A 5,951-nucleotide genomic window follows, 5' to 3' on the forward strand; every position below is an offset into this window, starting at 1 on the left:
ATGCATCGGATTTCGGGATCGGTGCTGTGCTTGCGCACAAAGATGGTTCGCACGATCGCCCTATTGCCTTTGCGTCCAAATTGCTCTCGTCTGCGCAAAGACATTATTCACAGATCGAGAAAGAAGCATTGGCTCTCGTATTTGGTGTTACAAAGTTTCATGATTTCTTGTATGGTCGTCACTTACCATCATCACAGACCACAAACCTTTGACATCGCTTTTCAATCCGAACAAGCCTGTACCTCCACGTACAGCGCAGAAATTCATTCGCTGGTCTATTTTCCTCTCGCAGTACCGCTACGATATCTTGTATCGGTCCACTGCTAAGCACGGAAACGCCGATGCGTTGTCCCGTTTGCATGTTGCTGAGGATAGAGCATTCGATTCCTCCGAACTTGCTTGCATGTTCATTGATGCGGAAACCGATGACGTGGTCGAATCGTTTCCGATTGATTTTCGTCGTGTAGCTACAGCCACAGCTGCTGACCCTGTCCTTGCTACCGTTTAGCGTTTTGTTGCTACGCAATGGCCCTTGTCAAAGCCACGGATCGAGGATCCGTTGGTTCGCCAATTTTTTGCCTCCAAGGAGAGACTTTTTGTACGACGTGGTGTTTTGCTGTTGCGTTCAGATAATGATCAGTCCAGGGTCGTGGTACCACGTTCGTTACAGTCCTCTGTCTTACAGCTTCTGCACCAAGGGCATTGGGGTATAGTGCGAACGAAACAACTTGCTCGTCAACACTGTACTTGGTTCGGAATCGATGCTGCGATTACGAATATGTGCTCTTCTTGCATAGCGTGTGCCGAACAACAATCCGCACCACCGCGGAAATTCTTTGCATGGCCAAAAGCCACTTCCCCTTGGCAACGCATACACATCGATTTTGCTGGTCCATTCTGGAATGCTCGATGGTTGGTTCTGGTCGATTCATTCAGTAATTTTCCTTTTGTTGTCCGGATGTCTTCCACGACGTCATCTGCCACCATCCAAGCGTTATCCGCTATCTTTTGCATTGAAGGTCTTCCGCAGACTATTGTTTCCGACAATGGCCCACAATTCATGTCTGCAGAATCTCAGTCATTCTGCAAGGCCAATGGTATTCAACATCTGACGTCCGCGCCGTTTTCGCCACAGTCAAACGGTGCCGCTGAACGATTGGTCCGGACTTTCAAGTCACAGATGTTGAAGTTGAAAGAGTCGCATTCTCGGGAGGACGCGTTATTGCTCTTTTTGTCCTCGTATCGCTCTCAGCCCCGAGATGGTCGCTCGCCGGCTGAGTTGCTCCACGGTCGTCATCATCGAACCTTGACGTCTTTGCTACATCCGCCGCATCAGGTTCCTGAGCAGCGGCAGACACCTGCTGTTGCTCCAGGCGACGTTGTCTGCTATCGCCACTATCGAGGTTCACGGCAATGGCTCGCGGGGCGCATTCTTCGCTGCCTCGGCCGCGCGATGTATCTGGTTTTGGGGGCCTCTGGTGAGGTGCGTCGGCATCTCAATCAGCTGCGCCTCTGTCGTCGCACGGGATCTGCCGCTCCCCGTCTGCTTCCAGCGACGGTGCCGTCCGGTCAGCGCCCTGGGGACCCAACTACTGGCTCGCCTCAGCCCCAGGTGTTACCGACGATGCCTTCCATTTAGCCCCATGGCGACGCGCCACCGCCGCCGCCTCCGCCTGTTCTCCCGCCGGCGCCGCCCGCAGTGGACGCGTCGCTGCAACCGTCGGGCGCCTCCCTGGGTCACGCGCCGCCGATCGCTTCCCGTAACCAGTTGTCCTCCGCCATGGAATTCTTGCCCGCTCCGGACCATATGTCGTCTTCGCCCGCCGGGTGCTCCGGCCCGATGGAGGTCGACAACTAACTTCAGGCCCGAATGACAAGATAAGCAGACATTGAACGAGTTGCAACTAAAACACAACAAGTATGGCACTCAGATAATTTCAGACAGATGCACAAGAAAGTAAATTTAACTCTCGAGACACAGTGAGGGAGAACCACAGGCAATCCAGCGTAGCAATTTCAACACCGCAGCATGTATGTCAATCAAGTAACAAGTACCTTACCCCCAAATGGCATAAAAAATGGCACCATAAAATGAATAGCACTCCAACACCCACATCAGCAGCTACGCCTCCCAAATCAAGGCTAAGCCGGCTGAGTCGACATTTAGTCCAAGTATTGCCGACCAACACATCTCTACCGACCACCGGCTGCTTAGACAATCGTGCGCCCGCCTGTAAGCTACGTGAGCAGCTCACCGTACGTCACATGTGCCTCTTGTGTCTCTCTCACTGACAGCGACGACTTCCACGTGGCCAACTCCCCGCTTCAAGGAAGTACAACTAAAGAGTCAAATAACAGCTGACCGAAGCGCCTCCCGACGACTAGACAGGTACAGATAGCACCTGCAGGCAAAGATGTAAGTACGTAGAACGAGCCGAGACGTCTCAACTACACCCGCAGGACACGAGAGGAATAGGTATCTTCCTCTATCTTGGCTAGTGATTCACTGTTAATGGACGCCGTGGCGGTGGCAGCGATAACCTCCTGCCCTAATCCTTGACAACAGTATCACAGCACTAAACTTTTGTCGCATTCGTCTCCCTATCATTGGCCCAAAATAATTAGACTGACAAATCCCACCAGCATTTTGGCAGTGTGTGTGTGTCAAATGCTACAAATGATACATGCACATTCAAAAATGTTCAAATGTGTGTGAAATCTTACGGGACTTAACTGATAAGGTCATCAGTCCCTAATCTTACACACTACTGAACCTAAATTATCCTAAGGACAAACACACACACACACCCATGCCTGAGGGAGGACTCGAACCTCCGCCGGGTCCAACCGCACAGTCCATAATCGCAGCGCCTCAGACCGCTCGGCTAATCCCGCGCGGCCCACGCACATTCGATGGTGGCTTATATACCCATAGATCATAGCGACAGATTAAGGGAAAGCACTGCAACAGCGTTTGAGAAACAGAATCGCTGTTTTGCGCAACAGAACTTTTTTACATCACTCTACATGTCTGTTTTGTCCAAACCGACAACTTCAACTAACACCAACACATAAAATTGATGACATTTCAGTTTGTAATAGCTGATGGTAGGATTCGAATGTGGCGCAAACTCCGCAAAGCAACGGACCCAAGTTGTCAACGAGGCACTGTGCGAGCCGGTGGTGGCTCCTTAATGGTATGCGCTGTGTTTACGTGGAATGGACTGGGTCCTGTGGCCCACCCGTAGCGATCATTGACTGAAAATGGGTATGTTCGGCTATATGGATACCATTTGCAGCCATTCGTGGGCTTCGTGTACTCAAACCACGACATCATGTCAGCGCGCCACAGCTCTTCAAGGCTGGTTTAAAGAACATCCCGGACAATTCGAGCAAATGATTTGCCCACGCATATCGCCCGGCATGAATCCCATTGAAGATTTGTGAGAGGTCAGTGCGTACACACCACGTTGCACCGGCAACATTTTCGCAATTATGGAAGGCTATAGATGCAGCAAGGGTCAATACTCTTGCAGGGGACTCGCAACGACTTATGGATCCATGCCATGTCGAGTTGATCCACATTCTTTTTTCTTTTTTTTTGTCATCAGTCTTCTGTTTTGATACAGACTGCCGCGAATTCCTCTTCTTAGCCAACCTCTCCATCTCAGAGTAGCACTTATTTTCTGGACGTTTTCCAGTCCCTGTTTTCCTCTACAGGTTTTACCCGTTACAGTTTTTTCGTAGAAATAATTTCGCGATGTCTTATCAGATGTCCTACCATCCTGTCACTTCTTCTTGTTACTGTCTTCCATACATTCATTTCCTGCCGGCCACTGTGGCAGAGCTGTTCTAACCACTTCAGTCCCGAACCGCGCTGCTCGGGCATGGATGTGTGTGATGTCCTTAGGTTAGTTAGGTTTAAGTAGTTCTAAGTCTAGAGGACTGATGACCTCGGATGTTAAGTTCCTTAGTGCTTAGAGCCATTTGAACCATTCATTTCCTCGTCGATTCTGTGGAGAACCTCATCATTCCTTACCTTACCAGTCCACATAATTTTCAACTGTCTTCTGCTGCAGCACGCCGAGCAAAAGGAGGTCCTACACGATATTAGGAGGTATCCCATGACTTTGGTCACCTGAGTGTACGTTACAGTTCGTTACAGTAGCAACCGAAGGTACTGCATCCGTCATGTGAGCTAACGTAATTTGCTCTGTCATTTGGCAGCAGAATTACCGCTACAGCCAGCACAAAATCATTTCGGATAATCGTACTGAAAATATTACCGTTTGACAGTTGGAGCGACACTAGCGCCTTAAGTGGCAAGGAAGCTAGAGTGATTGGACGGAATCTCAGGGCATATATCGTATGCGCCGTAAGATTATTGTTTTTTCCCCATCCCTTTGTACAGAATTTACTTAATATATATTTCAGTATTTGCTTCCCTCTCGTTGGTCCAATATAAATAGCCTGTTTACAGCGATTCGTTCAAATGGTTCAAATGGCTCTGAGCACTATGGGACTTAATATCTGTGGTCATCAGTCCTCTAGAACTTAGAACTACTTAAACCTAACTAACCTAAGGACATCACACACGTCCATGCCCGAGGCAGGATTCGAACATGCGACCGTAGCAGTCGCGCGGTTCCGGACTGCGCGCCTAGAACCGCTAGACCACCGCGGCCGGCTACAGCGATTCGTTTTACGGTTTACCTATTATAATGTCCAATGCAACTTTTCAACTTTGGTCTATTATTATTCAATGTGGGATGAGGTACTTCCAACTAATAGTAGAAACGTATTGTTTGGTTCGTTGATTCGGGGAAGGGGACCAAATAGCGGGGTTATTGGTCCCATCGGACTAAGGAAAGAAGGGGAAGGAAGTCGACTGTGCCCTTTCAAAGGACCCATCCTCGCACTTGCCTGAAGCGATTTAGGGTTCAAAATGGTTCAAATGGCTCTGAGCACTATGGGACTCAACTGCTGAGGTCATTAGTCCCCTAGAACTTAGAACTAGTTAAACCTAACTAACCTAAGGACATCACAAACATCCATGCCCGAGGCAGGATTCGAACCTGCGACCGTGGCGGTCTCGCGATTCCAGACTGCAGCGCCTTTAACCGCACGGCCACTTCGGCCGGCCGCGATTTAGGGTTCAAATGGTTCAAATGGCTCTGAGCACTATGGGACTCAACATCTTAGGTCATAAGTCCCCTAGAACTTAGAACTACTTAAACCTAACCAACCCAAGGACATCACACACACCCATGCCCGAGGCAGGATTCGAACCTGCGACCGTAGCAGTCCCGTGGTTCCGGACTGCAGCACCAGCGCGATTTAGGGAAATCAAGAAAACCTATATCAGGTTGGTCGGACGTGGGTTTGAACCGTTGTCCTGCCGAATGCGAGTCCAGTGTGCTAACAACTGCGCCACCTCGCTCAGTTAGAAATGTATTGAAAACTTTGTAGCCGGCCGAAGTGGCCGTGCGGTTAAAGGCGCTGCAGTCTGGAACCGCAAGACCGCTACGGTCGCAGGTTCGAATCCTGCCTAGGGCATGGATGTTTGTGATGTCCTTAGGTTAGTTAGGTTTAACTAGTTCTAAGTTCTAGGGGACTAATGACCTCAGCAGTTGAGTCCCATAGTGCTCAGAGCCATTTGAACCAAAAACTTTGTACTACAAGACTGATTACAATACGTTTCATTTATATCCACACATTATGTTAATGATTGTGAAGTAATTAATTTGCGTCCGAAAAGGGAACTTTCCAAAGTGTTACAACTTGAAATGTTAATAAAGAGCTGTTTTCAACACATTTGATGCAGTGACTGAGTGCCTCCCAAAGAGAACTTTCTACAATGTCGTACTTGAAATGTTAATAAAGCGCTGGTTTCAGCACATATTAGATGCTGTGATTGAGTGCATCAATGGCTAAAACAGGCAAAACTGTAG

Source organism: Schistocerca nitens, chromosome 7 (assembly GCF_023898315.1).
Source record: "Schistocerca nitens isolate TAMUIC-IGC-003100 chromosome 7, iqSchNite1.1, whole genome shotgun sequence".
In the NCBI taxonomy this organism is placed as follows: Eukaryota; Metazoa; Arthropoda; class Insecta; order Orthoptera; family Acrididae; genus Schistocerca; species Schistocerca nitens.